Source organism: Ambystoma mexicanum, chromosome 13 (assembly GCF_040938575.1).
Source record: "Ambystoma mexicanum isolate Mex_15411 chromosome 13, UKY_AmexF1_1, whole genome shotgun sequence".
NCBI lineage: Eukaryota > Metazoa > Chordata > Amphibia > Caudata > Ambystomatidae > Ambystoma > Ambystoma mexicanum.
This window is the reverse complement of record NC_090938.1, coordinates 389,549,613-389,562,317: the sequence shown is the minus strand read 5'-3', so window position 1 is coordinate 389,562,317 and position 12,705 is coordinate 389,549,613. Positions and strand designations below refer to the sequence as shown.

Below are 12,705 nucleotides of genomic sequence, written 5' to 3'. Positions count from 1 at the left end.
TATAAAAGAAAGAGTGTTGTTAGACATAGCTCCAGTAGGTTGGTAACTCATTAATTGTGAAATCACACATATAGTGTCTCTTACTGTATAGAGACATTCATCCGTTTGAAGTTTGTACAGGTACCATACATTTCTAGACCTTAATCTATTCTAATACGTGGCAAACAGGGTGAATAGTATATCATATAATATTCAGGGAATATCAGTGGACCTATAATGACCATGATCGGGGATGCATCGGATGCTGTCTTAAGGTTCAAGGAGGAGTCCTGTTTAAGTACATGCACAGTAGTAAAAGGGTACATAAAAGAGGGAAAATAATAATACCTCAATAGTTAAGTTGATTGAAGTACTGATAGGTAGGATCCGTGTCATGCGGGGGATCAACAATCACAGTCCCGGTGGGATCTGATGGATAGCGTTAGGGCACTACAACAAAAATAGTGACCAAAAACAATGTATGAAAACAACATGTGAAACTCATGTCACGGTTCAAGGAGAGTCTGTGTTTAATAAAATCAATAGTTAAATGCCCTCTTTGAAAATAAATTCACTCTTGAAATGCAGGAACAAGATCCATTATCAAGGTGCCGCAAAGGAGTGGGCAAATATCATCTGTAATGAAAAGATGTATAGAAGTCCATATCTATGATAGTACAACTATCAATAAATGTACGATGCCTAAAAAGGTGATGGAACAAGTAGGTAAACAACGAATGCAGAATACTAACCTAATGATTGCCAGTAGTGTAGCAAAAGGGCCTCCTATGGCAGTGATTGTTTCCAATGTGACATTAGTATCATCGCCGAGCCGCGCGCGGAATTGCGAACAGCATCAAATGGCAGTAAGTAAGAAGTTGAACGCCGTGAATGTTCTCTGAAGAGAATAAAAGTTCCTGTATAACTACATCGAACATCAGGGATGCCCAGGGGCAGAGTACGGCAATAGAATAGGCTACAAATGCACAGTAATAGTGCGTACCTGATTTCTAGCGTGTGCAGTGTAGGACGCGTTCCGTGGCTAGATCCGTGTCCATGGAGACAAGGGATCGTGTAGAAACTGGCGCTTCTATAGTGGGCGTTACTCAGATCACGAGTAGGAAGGAACATGTAGGGGAAATGAAGAAAGGACTTCTACAAAGATGTATTATTGTGGCGGACATCTTTGACAGAAATTGGTACCTGACTATTCAATGGTGGTATATATGTTACAGCACGTTTTCTATAGACCCTAGGTGAAGTCACTCTAGTCTAGTATTGCAATTCTGTATTTCATGCATATGTACAATGAATATTAGTTTCAAGTATAGTAATTAACATATTACACACATTTGTATATAGATAGACATCGAGTTTGCCGTGTAAACACAATGCGCCTGTTAGGGTTAACTCATGGTAACGAGGCCAAATACTGTCCGGATACATTTATGTCTCCACAATGTTGACAGATCAGCATCTCTAAAGGAGATAAATATTTGTAACAACATCTGATCGAGATGGTAAACACATTGAGCTTGCTTGGGTTTGTTCATATTAATACATTCAGCAACGGTAATGATAGTGTATTGTATTACCACATTATTAATTAAGCAACACGCCTAATTGAGGTGCTATCTTAGCGGTCTGAATTTAGGTCGAAATAGAGACAGAGTTTTTTCAGAACAACAGTCACATATTTTACCATGGTTGAAAACAGTCAAATTGTTGATTGGTTGAGGAAATGACAATTGTTAAACAACTCATTAAATGCCATAAGAGCATGTATGTGTCCTAGTCTTTAGATAGGCCGTTCCACATTGTTCCACATTGTTAACTGGACAACCCACTTCAAGGAGCTGTTGTCCTTAAATTCTAGGTATAGATGCACATACAAACATAATTAATTTAAAAAATAATGGATACATATTATGTCATATAATGAGATATCAAGTTGTTCATTAGTTAAAGAAATGCCAATTATAGGACAACTCATTATATGCTGTAGAAGTATGTATGTAACCTAGTGTAACCTAGTGTTTGAAGATGGCACATAATGAAGAGTTAAGGGTCTATAATTTTAGTACTGTACAGGTATGCAGTGTTTCTAGATGAAACAATTCACCATCAGGGGCTTTTTTAGGCCTAAGAGGACGACAAAGAGAAAGACCAGAAGAGGGAAAAAGACCACAAAAAGCCAAAAACAAGTAACTGAAAACTTAGTGATTAACATCTTGAGCAAGCCTTTATCAAGCAACCAACTGTTTATCCTCAATAGAGGTCTTTCATTCGTCCCCACATGTAACACATCTCTATTTGAAGAACATATTTGTCTCCATAGACTCATGAGGAAGATCAGACTAAAGATGTTTTTCAAAAGTGAACCAGGACAAGACGATGTGACAGAAGACAACTTAGAGCTACGACCTAAGAGTTCCTTCGACCCACTGATACAAAACCCTATCCTTGACTTGTTTGAGAGAAAAGTACTCAATTACTTTAAATGAACCAACTACTGTAAATCATCGCCAATCAACATTAAGAACAGTCAACTTGAGCACATCGAGACTTTGGCAAAAGATGAAGAAGTCACTTACAAACCGGCGGACAAGGGAGGAGCCATAGTGGTTATGGATACAAGATATTACACCAACAAATGCTTGGAACAACCCAATGATCACACAACATACACCAAATTGAATGGTGATCCTCTTCAGGACATTAAGACCCTCATTGAAACCTCAATACACAATGCACTGGATAACGACTGGATTAGTATTAAAACAAGCGAATTCCTTACCAACAAACACCCCATAACATCAGTGTTTTATGGCCTCCCAAAAATCCTTAAAGACAACCAGAATCCCCCACTGAGACCTATAGTTGCGGGTACGAAGAGCATCTTCGATCCCCTGGCTATTTACGTGGTCCGACTCCTACAACCCTTAATTCAGGAGATCCCTACATATCTTAAAGATACCACAGACTTCCTGAACTGCCTTGCAGAAATCTCAGCAATTAGCCCGGGTTGCTTGATCTTTAGCATGGATGTATGCAGCCTTTACACTTCGATACCCCATAATGAAGGCAATGATGCTGTTGATTGGCTTCTTTCCAACTCTGAACAAATCCGAGGCAATCCAGAATTTATCATCGAATTACTTACGCTGATTTTACACAACAGCTATTTCCGATTCCAAGGAACTTTCTATAAGCAGATATCAGGAACATCAATGGGGTCCGCAATGGCCCCTGTTTATGCAAACTCCTTCATGTACAGATTTGAATCAGAACATGTCCGTAACAATCAAATATGGTCTGCCAAGATTATTCTATGGAAATGGTTTATAGACAACATCTTTGGGGTCTGGTGCGGCACAAGAGCCGAATAGGATGACTTCTTGTCCTACATGAACTCAGTACATCCGAAGATCAAATTTGCAATGGACGTTGGAGAACCAGATCTACATTTTTTAGATGTTAGACTGAACATCCATGAAGGAAAAATAACTACCACCATCTATCATAAACCCACAGATGTCAATAACCTGTTACACTTTACCATGTTGAAAAGTCTTCCCTATAGCCAGATATTGAGATTGAAGAGAATCATGTCTGATCCAGCCGGTTTGTATGTCGAATGTTCTCAATTGATTGAACGTGTTGAAAGACGAGGATACCGAGACGACATCTTACAAGACGCTAACATGAGATCCAACCATCTAACACAAATAGATCTATTAACGCCTAAACCCAAGAGCGATTCCGCTCCTCTGATGTACACTTCAAAGTATTTGCGACAAAGTTTTCAGATCGTAAGTCTATACGAAAACATTGGAACCTACTACAAAGCGATGAACACCTAAAAAGAACTTTTTCCAAGAACACCAATGATGGCATTCAAAAGAGGCTGTATCCTTAGAGATAGACTCGTGAAGGCAGAAAGACCAAACAAGGATAAACAGAGGCTTCTTCAAACGTGATTCGTGATTGCTTATTCTCGCTTGATTTCAGTAAGGAACACCAAAATCTAACATGTTACTTCACAAAATTCTCTAATAGAACACTGACATTTTTCCCTAAATAATTACGCCTTTGCTGCATAGCCCCAGAGTGTGCAGGGGACAGAGGACTCCAATCTTGGGTCCTCTTCCTCTGTTCTTCTCGTAAGAGGAGCCAGCTAAAAGCGCAGGAGACAGCACCCTCCCGATGGATGTCCATATTGGAACAGGGCCCTGAACTTGTAATAAACGAGGACTATAACCCAGGGAAAATGTCAGGAGCAGACATTGCTGAATGCCCCGATTTTGAAAGATCCCAAGAGAAAAGCTGGCTGATCTAACAGATCATGAGATACTCCTTTGTTGAAGAAGAAATCCTGATTCCAGCAGAAAAATCTTCACAACTGGTTGAAAGTGGAAGTAAACAACTATTATCCGCTCTCCATGAGGACACTGCGATGACTCCTAAATGTCCAGAACAGGAGTGCTGTTCGCAGATTTCGACTGAAGAAGTGGTAGATCCTACCAGAGTCAATGAATATTTGGGGGAATCGGAAATATTGAGGATAAAGATGGTGGCTTCGCATATAATAAACATTACCATATCCCCCAAAAATCTTGAATGAGTGCATGGGACATGCAGGGTGACAACGTAAAAGGTATGTTGAAAGTGGGTGGGAAGAGTGGACCCTCTACTTCTTTATTGGTGCTGCTGCTGTCAAAAGACATTGCTGCCATTCAAGACAACTTGGACCAGAAAGCCCAAAGAGAAATCTACAGCCCCCTTTCCTCTACGCCTGCCGCTACCCACATCCGCTTGAACAAAATAGAAGGGAGGTTCTACCAACTAGACCGCCAGAAAAGAGCGAGGCAGCTCACCAAGATAGTCATGAACGATCATAAAGGAGTGAAAGGTACCTGTCCTCCATTAGAACCAACCAAAAACAGGTGCCTACAATAAGAAGCAAAACCCACCGACCTCCTTGTATAGAGAAGAGGATGACGACACACATAGAGAGGATCCTTCCCCGTCTTCGTCCAACTCTATTACCTCATCTGTTAATGAATTTGTATTCTCACCTAATATGTCTCCAGTAGAGAACATGAGAAATAACCTCACGGCTCAACTTCAGGGCTCCATAATGTCGGCCTTGTCCATCTCCTTTGCCCCGTTCATGAAACTATATGAAACAATGAACGAGAATTACAAAGACCAAGCCACATTACTAGTGATGGTGCATTCCAAACTTACCTTTCTAGAAAGCTTTACTGCGGCCATGCAGACACGCCTAGATAGAGAGGCAGAACAATCTCAACAATGGCAAAATCGATTATGTGACCTGGCAAGGGGGGAAATGTTCGACAAAACAGCCCTTATGGAATTGGTACTGGAATCACAAAAGTGGTTGCGAGTCCTACTGGAACCAATACCTCCTTTTAAGAATCATCAAACAGAAACAATAGGCATGCCATTTAAACAGACTCCGAAGGTATTGCGGCTGGAGGAGGAATCTCGCCGAAGCAAAGCTGATGGTGCCCTTAACCTCCCTGTTCCGCCATTGAAAAACCTGCAAACAAAAAAAAAACAGGAAAAGAGCTGTCTAAATAAGGGACAAGTTGCCCCGAGAAACGTCTCCTTACAAAGCTCTGAACCGCACACCTCTGAAGACTGCGTGAAAGTAATCAGTGGCTGCCCCAACATGGTGACTGAAGAAGGTGAGAGCCGATTCGATGAAACATCGGAACCAGGCCCAGCAAGCTACCCTCGACTCTGATACAGAAATTACCAAAATAGTAAAACAGAAGATGCAACCCACAATGGAAAACTTCACAATCTTTGAAAAAGGAGCAAACGCTATTAGTGGGGAAAAAATGTCAAAAAACAAGCCTGCTCACAGAGGTCTAAAATCCAATGCAGCTAAAAATGTCCTAAGAAATTTTTAATCTTCACCACCGCCCCAAAAGAGACATCTGTTGGGCAGACAGTATGAAAAGAAGTCTATCAGCCTGATTCATGGAGATATTTGTGTGAAAAATGCAGATTTGCGTGCCTTTCTGCCCGAAAACCCCTATACTTCAAACAGGGATTTTCGGGCAGAAAAGCGCGCAAATCTGCGTTTTTCACGCAAATAATTCCATGAATCAGGCAATAACTGTCAAAGGGAAAAAGAAGAGGATGGAAAAAAACAGCTATTAGAGCACAAGACGCGCAGTATCAATACTTCTGAAACGGACCAGCCTCATGATGAATCGATCCTGGAATGCTCTGTGTATTCCGTAGGAACCATCCAGAAGCTCAATCAGATATCAGTGGCATAGAAATCTCCAAACTTGATCCCCCCCAGCGGCTGACAGACCACTTGTGGAAACTAAATCAAATCAACAAAGAGGTGTAGCATTCATAACTATGGATGAAAAAAGAAAGTTGGTTGATGATAACTATAGGGGAAGGGAGTGGAATAAACCAAAAAGGGGGCGGAATAAAACAAATGAGTCTGCTGAGGTGGAACCCCTATTACCATCTTCACCTAATCAGGATTTGATTCCATCATTAGAATGTGTACTCCACACCAAAGAGAACCTAATTCTTAACAGAAGAATCGTTATGTTACTACTCCACCATATCCCAACCCTACGGGTGATTTTATCAGATGACATCTTGGTGGTGGAATGCGTTACAGAAATGTGAATGGACTGGGTACCCTTGCACTTTAGGACAAAACTGCTCAAAAACATTGTGGGTGAAGCAGCAGAAAGGCTTAGATCACTAGGGTTTGACCTAAAAGAAATCGATCATTCTAGACAGGAGAACAGATCGGCAATAACATGGACCAACTACCCCGCCAATAAAAAAGGAATACTAGCAAGAAAGGTTGATAAAATCCCATCTACCCAGGATGCATGCTAAAAATACCTCCACAGAACAAGTCCCTGGCCTAAAAGCTAGGGACTGTGATGGTCTGACTGTCACTTTCGCCACTTCAAAGAATGAGCCCCGAAGAACAACCAACAGACTGAACTCACACTGGGAAAGGAGTCCTCAATGGACTGGGCATGGCTACCTGGAGCCCTGTCAAAGGAAAATAACGCATAATGCGAACCCATAAAGACAGTGGAGGAGTTGCGTTTGGGATGCTGGAACACTAGGGACATATTAGGGACTGCAGAAGGAAAACATTCAGAATGGCCACTGGACTACTGAAAAGACAAATATGCCTTATGCTTGGCCCACGTGAATGCAACTATCGAAGAGTTAAATTGCTAACCCGGGTCGAGTTAAGCATAAGATTTATGAAGATGACTGGATCTCGATCCAGACTAAAAGGAACTCCTACTCTCTGATGTGGGGGTATAATGGAGAAAGCAGAATTAAAGGGATGGTCTAGTAAAATTTTTTATTTAAAAAATAGATAGGCAACATAAAAAAAATAATACTAGCATTCTCTGTTTTAAAACTTTCTATGTAAAATTTTGAGCTATTCAAGCTCAAAATTCGCAAAAGCAAGCACATGGGCGCAGCCATTTTGTGAAATGGAGGCCCTCCTGTGCTGGCTTTTGCTTTTGCGGCACTAATGAAGGAAAAGCCAGCCAGCTGTAGTAAACAAAGGCTACCGCTGGGTGGCTTTCCCTTCATTAGTGCTGTAGGCAGAGGACGGGGACCGGAGACCAGAGCAGGAAAGCTGCAGCTGAATCTCGGTAAGTGCTATTTATTTTTTTTACAAAAAATAAGCACTAGCTGCAGTTTTTTTTCTAAGTTTTCCAGGCTGGAGGAGCCCGGAAAACTTAGAAATAAAACCGCAGCTTTAAAAACGTTGTATTTATGTTTGCGGTCGCTTTTGAAGCGACCGCAAACATAAATACAACGTTATTGTGTTGGAAAACGCTGCGGTTTTTCTTTCCAAGTTTCTCAGGCTCCTCCGGCTCGGAGGAGCCTGAGAAACTTGGAAAGAAAAACCGCAGCGTTTTCCAACACACCGCGTTGTTTCTGCCTGAATCTGCTTTTCCATTTCGGGCTCTCGGGCTCCCCACAGGGAAAGCCCGAGAGCCCCAAATGGAAAAGCAGATTCAGGCAGAAACAACGCGGCATTGCGGAAAACAACCGCGTTCTTTCTACCTGAATCTGCTTTCCCATTTGGGGCTCTCGGGCTCTCCACGGGGAGCCCGAGAGCCCCAAATGGGAAAGCAGATTTCGGCAGACGCAACATTTAGCATTTCCCATTTGGGTCTCTCAGGCTCCCCACGGGGAGCCCGAGAGCCCCAAATGGGAAATCAGCTACAGGTAGAAACACTACGCGGCATGTAAACATAACCGCGTGTGTTTCTGCCTGCTGTGGCTTTCACTTTGGGTCTCCGGTGCTCCCCTGGAGCACCGGAGACCCAAAGTGATAGCCACAGCAGGCAGAAACACACGCGGTTGTGTTGGAAAACTCTGCGGTTTTTCTTTCCAAGTTTCTCAGGCTCCTCCGAGCCGGAGGAGCCTGAGAAACTTGGAAAGAAAAACCGCAGCGTTTTCCAACACAATAACGTTGTATTTATGTTTGCGGTCGCTTCAAAAGCGACCGCAAACATAAATACAACGTTTTTAAAGCTGCGGTTTTATTTCTAGGTTTTCCGGGCTCCTCCAGCCCGGAAAACTTAGAAAAAAAAACGCAGCTAGTGCTTATTTTTTGTAAAAAAAATAAATAGCACTTACCGAGATTCAGCTGCAGCTTTCCTGCTCTGGTCTCCAGTCCCCGTCCTCCGCCTATAGCACTAATGAAGGGAAAGCCACCCAGCGGTAGCCTTTGTTTACTACAGCTGGCTGGCTTTTCCTTCATTAGTGCCGCAAAAGCAAAAGCAAAAGCCAGCACAGGAGGGCCTCCATTTCACAAAATGGCTGCGCCCCTGTGCTTGCTTTTGCGAATTTTGAGCTTGAATAGCTCAAAATTTTACATAGGAAGTTTTAAAACGGAGAATGCTAGTATTTTTTTTTATGTTGCCTATCTATTTTTTAAATAAAAATGTTTACTAGACCATCCCTTTAAGCTCCAGCCTCCCTGGAATTTCTGGGCCATACTGACCTTCAGAGCAAGACAAAATCCAGATGATTCGGGTCTGCAATAAACGCTACAAGAAGCACCTGGGTTCAAAGGGAGGATTTAGGAAATGGGGAGATTTTGCAATTCTCTGTTTTATTTGGTAGACCGGTATGATTGGGCCTGGGTCAAATCAAATGCATGATCATTTCTGAAGTGTCAGCAGAGCTGGACAAGAGTCGCTCACATTTGAAGCAATTCCTCTGCAAGTTCTGTGCACTTGCAGGTCAGGCTTCCTTCCGCAAAGAACAGGCCAAACTCTTTGCTAAACGGTGAGGTCAAGGTTTTGGCGAAGATCCTGGAAATTCGTCCCCATCCGCTTTCTCTGCATCGGAATGGGTTTATACTGGGACGATTCACAATGAAAAACCTGCAGATACTATTCAGAGCCATTCTATCTACACACTCAGATGTAAGACATGCGCCAGTTCATTGGCGCATGTCTTACATCCGAGTGTGTAGATAGACTGTTATTTCTGGTGTTTTACTAGGCTTTTCGACTACCCTACTCAGTCAAGAAGTGACAGCAACAGTGGAACTCTCAAATTATAATTTACTGTGTGGCAATATATTAAGATCAAGTCAAGCAGGATAAGTGTGGCCTAATGGTCCAGCCCTCTAAAAGCCAACATCCTAACGTATACTATTCAGAGCCATGACAATGGCCGAGGGGCTCCGGCTTAGGTCAAAAGGTAATACTCTCACTCGACTCTTAGAAGGCATCCGACACGATCGACTGGACATTCATGTGGAAAGTGAGACTATAGGACTCTGAATTGGGTTGCCAAGGTCTAAAAGGTTGAGTCATCTCTGCAAAGCTGACAATGAGCCAGCAACTCTAAAACATTGTTTCCTTTTTTGTCCACCTCTATCTAAGGTCGGATATTTGTATTTTAAGAAATGTGTAGATGATGTCTTATTGCTCCCGATTTCTTTTGGGCTGGATGTTGTCATGGTTCTCCACCAGGCCTCCTACTGGCTAAAGCCTGCTTCTGGTAATATATTCTCTCCACACTTAACCAAGTACTAACGTGAATTGTAGGAAGGATTTGGGTCTATTTTCAATACTTCTTATTTTACTTAGGCAATGTATTTACTAAAAGCTGTGGCTTGCTATTTTTAACGTGTGTAAGGTTTGTTAACCATGGAAGATTAATACAAAACATTATGTTCATACTTTTAGAAGTGATTTCTGGAACAAAATGGTGTCTCCTATTGTGCCTCCATTAGTGGCCCCTGGTGCCACCACCTAGAATTTCATTATTGGTTCACTGAATGTCCCACACATTCCCCTATCACTTAATTTGGCAGGCAGGAATATAGTCTCACCAGCCAGTCACTGCACTAGCGGCTGACATTCATTCCCTGCCCTCTTTCTGCCAGTCTCTGAAGTTGCCTGGGCCGTCCATAGTTCCCAAATGGTTATGCTACGTTACTGGCTCTTGCATAACGCACCGTTCTCTAACCGTTCTCTAAGCTGCACGATAGAGGATTAACACAGGGCACGGCAAGGATGCTTTGCTGCAACGTTGATGTGTACAGATCTGAAAAGCGAAGGCTATCTGTAATGTGTACGTTTTAGCTAGTTTGTGACTACTCTAGATCTGTGGTTACTTTGAGCTCCATGTTGCTAACGTAAATTGCTTGTGTGGTTAACTGTGGTATCTGCCAGAGTGGTGTTTAAGGAGCGTGGAAACTTGGGTTGGTGTATCTGTGGTGGATTTTTGTAGTATTTGGGAAATTCAGTGTAGACATTTTATCAGTGTACAGTCCATTGGGTAACCTTTGTTGTTTCGCGGATAGTGTCGAGATGTGTTGTGGGCATGCTGTGCCAGGTGACACAATGCCAGGACACAAATTCAGGGACCACAGTATCTAATCAATTTCCTGGGACCTCCATTCTGACTGACCACTGACACCTCAAAGACACTGTAGCGCTACTCAGTCTTATATCCATGATGGTGCTATGCAGCTGTATACGCATCATGAATTACCAACTGATAAAATTAACCAGTCTCGGGAGGATCGCTCAGCGGCAACGTGCTCGCCCTGCAAGCAAGACGAAATGGAGCAACACAGGTGCGATCCCCGGGTCGCGCTTAGAAACCTCTGGGTATAAATAACCAATCATAACCATGCACAAAAATATCATGTTTTTGGTCAATGTCACTGGCCCAGTGAGCATTAAATTGCACCATCGGTTGATAATTTGATATTCGTTCTCAAAAACATTTATTTGGGACAACAGGAATGGGGCACCATACAAGCATTCGTGCCAACATTGCCCTCTCCATTTGGGAGACAGTAGTACAGTCCTGGTTTTATCTTTGCATTCTGGGACTTGACCTGGATTTCGCAATTATCAACGAGAATTACAAGTCTCAGAATGCAAAATTAAAACCAGGACTGGATTCCTGCTTCCCAAATGGAATTATTAATGCTGGCATGTATGTACAAGAACATGTGCCCCAAAGTCTCTGGAGGGGGCCCCTTCACTGCCATGTGACACGTTAGCTCAATTCGAGCCGTGTCCGACACAACACTCGCACCTCAACCACGCGCACACACAAGGTCAACGCCAGCAATAATATTGTGACATAATCCCCGCCGCCTCTCACACAAGCCCCCTCAGTGGCCCGCCCACTGCTGCTTTGACTCCTGCCGCCCCCCCACCTTCTCCTTCGAATGGTGGGGAGGCCTTCATCGTGGGCGCACACCTTCGCGTCGGCCCGTTTACCCCACCCCTCCCTCCAAGACCAAAAGTGGAACCTCGTGCTTAGTCAGCGCCAGGCTGCAGCTGTTTGGGATAGCGCCCGGGCAGAGTACCCCCCAAATTCCTCAGCGACTCAAATAAGAGGTTGACTTACCTTCCAAATGTAGAGCGGCCATGGGGGGGGGGGAGCTACGCAACACGTCAGCATCCCCTTTCATTGTGCGATGGGGGACGTCAGGGGCCACATATCCGTTATTCCCTGTTATCCGTCGTCGTATTCCACCATATGGTGAGGAGGGATTCAAGAGGACCATCAGACCGCCCCTCCCCCTTAGTTGTGTTTTGGGGAGGGGGAGCCGGTAGAATCCGCCGCCGTGTCTATCATGAGGGGGTGTGCCTATAATATTTATACCCTTTCAGAACTGGTGCGGCGCTGATATCGGGGGTCTGGCTGCGGCTCGAGCCGAGGCATTGCGCAGCTGCTAAAGCTGCAAGTGTGTTTTTATGGCTGTTTAGTTAGTTTCCTTCAATTCATTGAGGAAATTGGCCTTTTTGAAAGGTGCAGGTGTGGGTTCTGACACGTACGTAGTCAAACGATTTGCCAAGTTATTGGGACAGCTCAGTGGGTTAATACACTTGCTGCAGAGAGCAATGCAAAACTCGTACTCACATGTACGAATAATCATAAAAGAGCTGGTTGATTCGGGGATACGTCCACCGGAGGGCAAAAAAAAACCAAGACCCCTGAAATTATAAGACCCTGTCCTCTGCACGAACATATGGTGATATTTATTGAGAAAGGCGGTAGGGGAGACGTTTCAGTAAAAGCGAAAAGGAGCATTTAGGAAATGTGGACAGTTTGCGATTGGCCGTTTATTTGGTAGACCGGTAGTAGGACGGGGTCCGAGTCAAATGTAGGCTCATTTCGGAAATGTCAGCA

The 12,705-nt window shown here is 43.5% G+C and overlaps 1 protein-coding gene across 1 annotated transcript in view; it reads right to left on the bottom strand.

Moving 5' to 3' along the window:
- LOC138521253 (zinc finger protein 479-like) overlaps window positions 1-12,205 on the bottom strand; it is a 31,578-nt gene extending 19,373 nt beyond the window's left edge. Inside the window, exon 1 of the mRNA XM_069633952.1 lies at window positions 11,920-12,205. The gene's annotated coding sequence lies outside the window, so the exon portion shown is untranslated. The remainder of the gene's footprint in view (window positions 1-11,919) is intronic.
- Window positions 12,206-12,705: the final 500 nt, after the last annotated feature.